This window comes from Odocoileus virginianus, unplaced genomic scaffold, assembly GCF_023699985.2.
Source record: "Odocoileus virginianus isolate 20LAN1187 ecotype Illinois unplaced genomic scaffold, Ovbor_1.2 Unplaced_Scaffold_54, whole genome shotgun sequence".
NCBI lineage: Eukaryota > Metazoa > Chordata > Mammalia > Artiodactyla > Cervidae > Odocoileus > Odocoileus virginianus.
The window spans coordinates 37,504-48,291 of NW_027224316.1; the positions used below are offsets into that span (position 1 = coordinate 37,504).

Sequence of the window (10,788 nt, forward strand, 5' to 3'; positions counted from 1 at the left end):
ATTCATTTAATAACAATGTTGCATCCCTCTTGTACATTTAATATAGGAAAGCATTTCAAATATCTCATCTACTTTGAAGAGCTATTTCCAATAAAAAACTGACAAAAGACTGTTAGAATGAACTCTCTTCTTATACCACCTCAACTTTATCTTTTCCTTTAATCAATATCTCTAGCAAATAGTTTGAGGAATCTACATTCTTAAAATTCTTTGTCATTTAAGCACAATGTGGAATAGAAAATGGTTGGTAGTTACGAAGGAACTAGAAGAATGCAAACGACAGCACTTACTTCTGACACTTGCTAATCTCAAGAAATCAGAGAGGCTTGTTAAAGCAGACCAGAATTATCTGGTGCAAAATGTCAGTAGTGCTAAAGCTGAGAAGCTGTGCTCTAGAGAAGAATTGTTTATCTCATGAGGACTTTTGTGGTGGTGTGATAGTGGTATGTGTGTTGGGGTGTGTATTGGGGTCTTGTGTGCTGGGTGCAGGAGGTTTAATTGCTCTATATGCATACTTTAGTTTTCCAGGTTTTTGCCCCTTATATTTACCCCTTCATCCTGTGACACCTGATGCTTTCACACTACAAGCCTCTTCTGGATTCTGCCTGTCTTTTTTATTATTCTTCATATTCCTGATTATAGACACCTAGTTGTATCCCCTACCTCTGCTTTATGTGGGTTATAGTCCTCTGTCACCTTTGTAGCTTCTCAAATTTTATATACATACATGTTTTTTTTCCCCCTGTAATCGGTAGGGATTCTCAGTTTCAAAATGGAGAAAACAGGAAAAACAGTCTGTTTATAAACCTAAGACAAAGAATACATTTGTTTTTTGCACTTTGTATCTATTGCTTATTGATACTTAGACATCATTATCATGATAGTGGTAAACAGTAGAGATGATATGTAGCTGCCTCAGTTGTGTTAGAGTAAATTTTCTAGGCATTAGGAAACAATATTCACATTAAAATCCTTTTAAATTTTATTTTAGAGCTATGAGTGGAAAACTAACTGTTCAAGAGGAAGAAATTGTAGAATTGGTTGAAAAAATTGCTGCTGTTGAGGAAGAGCTAAATAGGGTAAGCATTCAAAATTGTATTGACTGTCATGTAAAAAGCAAATATTAAAAGGCAATTTCAGAATGTGAGGGACCTGATATTTTTTCTTTAAGATTTTTTTTCTTACTGACCTCTAAACTAAAATTAAGTTGTATCACTGTTTTTTTTAAATTATCATTAGTGATAATGAAGAAGTGAGTCTCTTTTGAAGAAGTTATTCTATTTGACACATACTAATGTAGCATTTTAAGAAATTAACTAAATTGTGTAATTTAATATGAAAGCTGTATAGTGAATGCTGAGACATTTTCATCAACATGTTTATCAGGTGACTAAAGGCAGATGTTGGGAGAAACCAGATGTTAAATAACTAAGGTTGAAAGACCTGACCCTTCAGTGCCACCCTCACACTGGCAGTGTTGAAAGGAATCTGAAGAAGTAACACCATTTCATTAGACCCGTTACTTGTTTTTGTTTGGTTGGCTATGCCCCATGATTTGTGGAATCTTAATTCCCTGACCAGGGATCAAACCTGTGCCTGTAGCACTGGATATGCAGAGTCCTAACTACTGGACCACCAGTAGTAGTAGTAGTTATAGGAAGAAACCAGTTACCATATGAAATGTTCTAACCTACCTGGTAACTTGCTACAACTTTTACATGGAAATAATTTGTTATATGTAGGTTACAGAATTGTTTATGGATAGTAAAAATGAACTTAACCAGTGCAAATCTGACCTGCAAAGTAAGACACAGGAACTTGAAACCACTCAAAGACATTTGCAGGAAACAAAATTACAGCTTGTTGAAGAAGAATATATCACCTCGGCTTTGGAAAGTACTGAGGAGAGACTTCATGATGCTGCCAGTAGGGTTTGTCTTTTGTTTTTATTTGTAGTCATGTTAAAGAAGTTAAAGAATGGCTAGAAGTAACTTTCTTAGCATAAGGTAAGAAACTATGAAATTCTACTTATTCACTACAAATGATACTTCTGTCCATTTAAGAAACATTATTTTACTATTTCATCTAGATTTCTTTACTGGAGATGCTTATTTAAGAAAAATCTATTCCTCTAGTTTTGAAAATAGAACCTGACTTTAATATACTTTGTGGATGTTTAAAATAATGGTGTCATACTGCTTTACCTGTGGTCATGGTTGAGACTAATTAGTCATCAAGAATTTAGTATCTTCTAATGATGGACGATATTGAAAGTACTCACTTTTTTATTAGGTGTATCCTTCGGAAGTTAGTAACACATGAAAGTGAAAGTCACTCAATCGTGTCCAACTCTTTGTGACCCCATGGACTATACAGTCCATGGGATTCTCCAGGCCAGAATACTGGAGTGGTGGGTTGCCTTTTCCTTCTCCAGGGGATCTTCTCAACCCAGGGATCGAACCCAGGTCTCCTGCATTGCAGGCAGATTCTTCACCAACTGAGCCACAAGGGAAGCCCACTAATACTGGAGTGGGTAGCCTATCCCTTCTCCAGCGGATCTTCCTGACCCAGGAATTGAACCAGGGTCTCCTGCCTTAGTAACACATATTGGGTAAAAATTGGTGAGGGAGCATAACTATTAAAATTGATTGGCAAAATCAGTTTTCCTTGTCTAGATGGCTAGCGGAGGAGAAATAAACATTGGCATGAATTTTAAAATTTCTTCTGATACTATATATATAAAATTTACTAGTTCTTTGCAGAAGTCTTTAATGAAGCACAGATATTTTCATTAGATTGCTTTTGTCATATCCATCTTATCAGCACTTATTTTTTTAAAAAATCATGTATAGTTGCTTAAAACAGTTGAAGAAATTACAAAAGATGTATTTGGTCTCCATTCTAAACTGGATCGTAAGAAGGCAGTTGATCAGCATAATGCAGAAGCTCAAGATGTTTTTGGCAAAAACTTGAATAGTCTGTTTCATAATATGGAAGAATTAATTAAGGATGGCAGCACGAAACAAAAGGCCATGCTAGAAGTTCACAAGACCTCGTTTGGTAAGTACAAACATTTCTTTTTTTTTTAATTGAAGGATAGTTGCTTTACAGAATTTTGTTGCCAAACATCAACATGAATGAGCCATAGGTATACATATGTCCCCTCCCTCTTGAACCTCCCTCCCATCTCCCTCCCCATTCCACCCCTCTAGGTTGTTACAGAGCCCAGTTTGAGTTCCCTGAGTCATATAGCAAATTCCCCTTGGCTGTCTATTTTTACATATGGTGATATGTTTCCATGTTACTCTCCATTCATCTCACCCTCTCCTTCCTCCCCCCGCCCATGTCCATAAATCTGTTCTCTACATCTCTACATCTGTGTCTCCTTGGCTGCCCTGCAAATAATTTCATCAGTACCATCTTTAGTTCAAACATTTCTTATTCCAGTCTTATTGTGTTTAGTGTGAGACTGATTTCAAAACTGATATTAAAGTATTATTTTCACCATAGAAAATTTGGAAGATGCAAACATGAAAAATTTAAAAAGTCACTTAGAGTCTAATGACTCTAAGCTAACCCCTAAAAAATTTATTGATTGATTTCTAGTTTCTCTTCTTTAACCTTTTTTTATCTACAGTAATCCTGTGTATTCCTTTTAGTTAGAGATTCATTTTTAGATTATCCTGACTCTTACACTGAGTTACAGTTTTGGGTCTGATACACTTACAGATGTGCTAAGTGCTTCCTGAATACTATAGAACATAATTTGTGTTTAAAATAATTCCATGCTTATGTAGTGAGTCAATTATTTTAAGCTTATTTGTTACAAATTTCCACAACAGGGATATGAATTTTGCCACGGTTGTATTTGTGTTTAAATACACATTTAAGTCCAGGTTGACATCTTTTTTCTTATTGGTGTAGGCACCCTGTTGACGTCCAATGTCTCTGCATTAGACACTACTACTGCAGCAGCACTTGGATCTCTCACATCGATTCCAGAAAATGTGTCTACACTTGTTTCTTAGATGTCTAATATGATATTGAAGGAACAGTTGTTAGCAGCAGAAAGTAAAACTGTACTTCAGGAATTGATTGTTAGTAAATCTTTGATTACATTTAATAAGTCCCCCAAAACAATGTTAACTGCTCTTCTTTCATCTTAAGCTTTACTAGACACAGTGGTAAACAGATTACTTCAATAGAGTAGGTTTATATTTTTAAAGACAGGTCTCTTCACTGCTTTTTTCCTCCCAGAAAAATTAATTTCCAATAGCATACATATAATCTTCGAAACCTTTTTCACTGCTATTCTGTAACACAGATGTAGGAGTTCGTATGCCTTTTAATAACTAGAAAGAGTTGTAGGTTTAGCTCCACATGAATTCATGGGACCTATGACTTGTTAGCTGGCTCAGAAATTGGTCAGTTATCCTTTACTTAAGGGTCCTGGAATCGTCATGCTAATGTTACACTGACTGAACCGGAAGGGTATATTAAGTAGTTGACTTTTAAACTACAGAAATACAGAAAAACGTGTAAGAAAAATGACTTATAGAATTTTGGGGAACATATATAACAATTTGTGGGGTCCAATATGTGTAATCAGGTCCTTCTGGCCTGTATCTGTGAGGCTTTTTTCCATAATTCTGTAGAAGCCAGTCATCTAAGTATACAATGTTGTTTACCTTCTCCACACCTGATTTCTTTATACCCTTTATTTTGTAATTGTATCATTTGTCTAGGAAGTTCTTGGCCATATAACTTACTTTGATTTTTCCCTCTGTATAGGCTCTCTGCCTCTCAATTTTTGAGTTTAACAATATTTGTTGAACGTTTTCCAAGTAAATACTGCTCATGTTAGCTAACATTCTGCCTAAATTCAGTGCTTGCATGACATTACTAGGTAGATTTCTTTAGTCACCCAAATTTGACAAGGTTAAAAGATGCCCACTGGTACTTACTTTTTGGGAATTTTTTTAATTGGACTATAATTGCTTTACAATGTTCTGTTAGTTTCTGCTGTATGAAGATTGATTCACTCACTCAATAAATGGTAGTCTCTGTTTATTGATGTCTTCCTACCAAGTCATAAGCAAGCTTGAGTCTGAAGAGGTGATTGCTGTTCCCACAGAATGAGTTGAAATTAGTATGATAGCTCTTCTTTCAAAAGAAAACCAGTACTCTTTTAAGCATTTACTAATTATTTGGTTATAGTTCTTCATCCTTGCCCTAGTGATAGGAGCTTAGTTCAGAATTTTTTTTCTTCCTTTTATAAAAAATTCCAATCTACAATACTTTCTAACCTTTCTATGTACCTTGACATGAACCAGAGCCATGACAAGTTCTTATCCAATAGAATGTAAATCACCAGTTCTTCAAACTTAAATACCTCCAACCCAGAGCCTACTTTTCAAGGCTATTTGGTTTCAGCTCTTTTGACTTAGTAACCTAAAGTTGTTTGAAATTTATTTCTTTGAAATATAATTGTAGGTGGTTTTTTTCCTTTCTTTGTTTGCATTGCTGAAATTTTATCAAATGACTGTCATTTTCCCCTCTTCTGAATTCTTCTGACTTATGTTATAGTAGACTATTAAGAAGTTATTGTACATAAAATGACCATTTCTTAATTCCTATATGCAGGATTAAGTGATTTATGATGTATATAAACTCTAGCAGTAAGCTCTGTAGGCTATAAAAAAGAGGACACTTAGGATTTTAATAATCACATGTTTAGTTAACAGGATATTCAAGATGTTATCATTTAACTACCCAGATTTATGCAAGTGAAAATATCCTTCTTAAAGACTTGTGTATTTATTTTTCAAACCAGAATGTACCTAAGACTGACCACCTCAGTTCACTGGGAACAGCTTTATTCCCAACTGTGGCATCTATACTGGAAATCAATAGTCAACTGAAGAATATCTTCAAGACTTCGTCGATTGTGGCTAATAAGATAACGAATATTCTTAGTATCTCAAATTCTTAAGAAAGAAACTCCACATGAATTCAAGGGACCCCGGGCTGGTTAATTGAGAAGTGTCTACATGCAGAACTCGTGGGTTAGGAGAAGGAATCTGGAGGAGGGAGGAGAGAGGATGCTGTGGTCAGGATGCTGACCGTTGATGTAGCAGAATCATGGCTAAGAAAAACAAGAGGAAATTGTTAGAAAACGCCTCGGGAAGAAAGAGCCACCTCTAAGGACCGTTGATGAAGGCCTTTATTGGGCGGTGGCTCTTGGGCAGAACTCCCGGGGGCGGGTGAGTGTAGAGACAAAGGGAGTCTGCAACCTGCGGGAAGGGGGGCGGCACCTATATACCCTGGCGGATACGGAAGCGGCGGGACCTTTTCTAATATGCTTGGGAGTCAGGCTCTAGAGTGCTGATTGGCCTTTTGTCCCGTGTCGGTTTTTCTTGATTGGCCGGAGTCTTGGCACCTTCACGTCCATCAGTCTGCCTGGCAACGGGCTGCTGATTGGTGGATGTCTGTCCCTGGTACTTATCTGGGACTTTTTGGCGGGGGCAGTCAGCGTGACCTTTCATCTCGGCCTTTTTGATATAGGACAAGGGGTGACGTTTGTCTTCTGGCTACTTCCTGCTGAACAGGGGCGACGTGGGGGTCAGGGCCGGTCGGGACGAAAGGTCAGCTTATGCAGGATTGTGAGGTGGGTCTATGTCTTCTTGATTGAGTTGAGTGTAAGCTGTTAGTATCATGGCCCGTCCAGTCGCGGCCTGCGCTATTTCTTGGACCCTGCGAAAAACAAGTTGGAGGAAGCAGGGGCCTATGGTGAGGCCCATAACTAGTAGTATAGGGCCCAGGAGGGGTAAGAGGTAGGGGAGTAAACCATTGAGCCCGGCCCAGAGGGGGCTCTCTTGGAGCTGCCGGCGCCTTTGTTCTAAATCGTCTTGCAGTTCTTTGATCTTAGTCCGGACTATTCCAGAGCGGTTGGCATAGAAACAGCATCTTTCCTGCAAGAAAAGGCCTAAGCCGCCCTCTCGGGCAGTGAGGAGGTCTAGCCCACGTCTATTTTGGAGGACAACTTCTAGAAAATCTGTCTGCCCCTGAAGTTCTAACATGGTGTCATCCACATGTTGGACATCTGTTATGATCTGTTGGGAGAGTTTGGCGTACATGTGCTGTGAGAGGCCGATCCCTGCCACCCCCGCTGCTAGGCTGGTGGATAAGCCCAGTCCCACCATCAGGGGTACCATCTGGACAGCTCATTTTGCCCTCCCGGCCACATGGTCTAGAGTGGGTATGGGGACTGGTTCTTTTTTTTTTTTTTTGATATCAGGTCAATGTCTGGGAGCAGAACTGCGAGTACGCAGGTTCCAGTCCAGTTTGTGGGGAGGAAAGTATAGGCCAGGTTTCTTCCACAGACAAAGACCAGGGGATGAGGGGCGCATATTGAGGTGGTGATGTTCTGTATTGTGGTGTAGCTGGCAAAGTCTCTCACCCCCACGTCTATAGCTGTCTCATTGTCCGTTATTTGGCCTCTTAGGCAGTATCCTATTGAGGCTTTTATCGGTTGTACCCGCAAGGGTGGTGTCACTTTACACGCTGCTGGGTCTACAGAGGTGTTGACTGGTTGGGAGAGGTTGGCCGGCATGGCTAGCAGGCGAGGGGTTCTTACGGTTAGGCATATCCAGCAACCTTGGGCCCACTCGGGGCTGGACTGATTTAGGGTATTTTATGTTAGCTGTATTAAGTTTGTAGTGGCTGGGTCTAATTGTAAAGGACCCCGCCTATCAGGCAGGGCCAGGGGATGGTAATGGACTTTTGGAAAGTAATGGTCCATTACTTTTTGGAGTCTTTGTTGGGCTTGTTTTTTTCGTGCCATATCTTGGACTCTTCCGCCATCTGAGACGTGTATGGGTGCCTTTAGGTTCTAGCGGACCTCTTTACCTGTCTTATTTGGGCATGCCGGTGAGGAAAGGTGGGGGCCCAATGAACCAGGGAAGTGTCCTGTCTGGGTTGTAGTCCAATAAATTTTGTTCGTCGGGCCCCTGCATTGACGTGCTTGTTCTTTGAGGTAGCATAAAGAGTGGAGAGTTCTTTCATATTCTAAGCAGGAACAATTTTTGAGCTGATCTGAGGGCAGGGGCTCTGGGGGCAGAACAGCAGGCACGCATTGCCAAGAATTGGCCTTTCTAATGTATGTGTACCCCTCTGGAGAAACCTCATATCCCTCTCCTATAAAGTTGTAAGCCATTTTGTCTCTGCAGTTGACTGATTGGATGTGTCTGACCCTTTTTTCAGGATATTGGGAGAGAGAGTTCCCCAGCACAGTCGCAAGGCTTTTCCATTCGCCTGGCCAGGATTTGTCTTGCTTTAGCCGGGTCATCAAATCCCCCGTAGGTCTGACCGAGGAGAACAAGCAATAGAAGGGTACCTGTCATTTTCTGATAGCAGGTGGAAAGGGGGTCCGGGAGATTTTTAGTTTTGTGGGCCCCGTTAGGGAGGACTGGTATGTGTGTCCTGGCGAAGCCCCTGGACCTGAGTCTAAGCCTGGCTCTCTTTCTGGAAGATCTGGGGGAGCTCGTTTGAGCCTGGTCACGTGGTACCAGGGTTCGAGGCCTGAGAGCTTGGCTGCAGTAGGGGTGGTCAGGACCACTGTGTAAGGACCCGTCCAACGAGGTTGGAGGGGCCCTGGAGACAAGGTCTTGAGTAGCACCTGGTCTCCGGGCGACAGTGGTCTGATGGGTCTGTCACCGTCCCTAGGTTGTGGCAGGACCCGCTCTGCGTGTTCCCTGAGTAAGGCGCGCAGGCGGGTGAAGAGGGGCAGGTAATTGGCCAGGGGAGGTGGTTTTTCTGGGGGCAGATGGGTCAGCAGGTAGGGCCTGCCGTACAGCAGCTCAAAGGGGGTCAAACCTGTCTTTGAGTGTGGTGTTGTGTGGATGTGGGTGAGAGTCAAGGGGAGGAGGTCAATCCAGGAGAGCTGCACTTCTGAGGCGAGCTTGGCGAGGTCGGCCTTGAGGACCCCGTTGGCCCGTTCTACTTTACCCGATGACTGGGGTCGGTACGGGATGTGAAGATGCCAGGAGGGCTGCAGCTAGCTGCTGGGTTATCTGCAAAACAAAAGCAGGTCCGTTATCGGATCGGAGGGAGTTACGGAGTCCGAACCGGGGGATGATGTGTTTGACCAGCATTTCGGATACTATTGCGGCCGTTTCGCAGGAGGTGGGGAAGGGCTCGACCCATCCTGAGAACGTGTCTACGAGTACCAGTAGATAACGATAACTGGGCATGTGAGTGAAGTCCACCTGCCAATCTTGACCGGGCAGATGTCCTCTCAGCTGGTGGGTTTCTTGGGGGGGCGGAGCCCTCCTTGAGGAGAGATCGTTGCGCAGGTCAGACAGGAGCGGTGTACGGTCTGGATGGCCTGCCTAAGATGAAGAGGGGAGAAGAGCGGGCTAAGGAAAGTTAAGAGAGCTCGCGGTCCGATATGGAGGGTGTCATGGATCTGCTTTATGATGGTGATGGCTTGTTGTTCAGGGAGGACCAGTTTTTCGTGGAGGGTGATCCATCCGGAAGGATGTGTTTGTGTCCCCTCCTGGGCGAGTAGCGCTCTGGTTTCTGCCTTGGTGTATTTAGGGATAAAGGAGGTCTCCAGGACCAGTAGAGGGGCCACCTCTCGCTGCAGGGCAGTTTGCCGGGCCACCTGGTCAGCCAAATTATTACCCTGGGCTATTTTATCGCGAGCTGCCTGGTGTCCCCGGCAATGTAAGATGGCCACTTCTTTTGGCAGGGGGATGGCCTCCAGTAGTTTGGTAATATGGGAGGCATTACATATTGGGGAGCCTTTAGTGGTGAGAAAGCCCCTCTCTTTCCAGATTGTCGCATGTGAGTGGGCGATTAGGAAAGTGTACTTAGAGTCTGTGTAGATATTGGCCCTTTTGTTTTTTGCCAGGTGTAAGGCTCGGGTCAGTGCAGTTAGTTCTGGTTTTTGGGAAGTTGTTCCTAGTGGGAGGGGTTGGGCCTCAAGGACTTTCTGTAGGGTGACTACAGCGTAGGCCGCTGCCCAGCGCCCATCTGGGTCCTTTTTGGAACTCCCATTGACAAACGTCATATCAGGGTCTGGCAGTGGCTCTACAAGGAGGTTTGGTGGTGGCTGTGTCAGAGAGTCCAAGATCTCGGTACACTGGTGAGCCGGGACTCTTAAGGAAATCGGGAGAGAGGGAAGCGCAAATAGCGGGTTCAGCTGGGAACTACGTCCCACGGCGACCTGCGGGTTGTCTAGGAATATTAGGTGGAACTGCTGTAGTCTGGAGTCAGTGAGGTCAGAGAGGAATCTGGAAGCCAGGAGGTCACTGAGGCAGTGAGAGGAGAAAGTGGTTAGAGGTTGATATTGAAGTAACTTTTTTGCATCCATGTAAACCGCTGCTGCTGCTGCCAGTGCCCGTAGGCAGGGGAACCATCCCCTGGCAGTGGGGTCTAGTTGTTTGGAGATGAAGGCGACAGGCAGCAACTCAGAGCCCACCGGCTGTACCAGGGCCCCAAAGGCTATTCCCCCCTTTTCATCAGTATAGAGATGATATGGGTAGTTAGGATTAGGCAGGGAGAGGGGAGCGGCAGATGTCAGAGCAGACTGTAACGTGAGAAAGGCTCGGGTGACCTCGTTTTGTGAGGAGAGTGGCCCCTTTGGGGTTTCTTTTGCTGCTGCATAGAGGGGTTTTGCCAATGAGGCGTAGTTGGGAACCCAATGGCGGAAGAATCCTGTTGAGAACCCAGTGGAGGAAGAATCCCACCAGGCCCAGAAAAGACAGGATTTGGTCTCAGTTAGTT

The 10,788-nt window shown here is 43.2% G+C and overlaps 1 long non-coding RNA gene across 1 annotated transcript; it reads left to right on the top strand.

The window, feature by feature from the left end:
- Positions 1 to 990: 990 nt before the first annotated feature.
- LOC139033736 (uncharacterized) lies at positions 991 to 10,192 on the top strand. Its single transcript, XR_011486221.1, has 3 exons — positions 991 to 1,079; positions 1,743 to 3,060; positions 5,834 to 10,192. It is a non-coding gene; the product is annotated as an uncharacterized lncRNA (long non-coding RNA).
- The last annotated feature ends 596 nt before the right edge of the window (positions 10,193 to 10,788 follow it).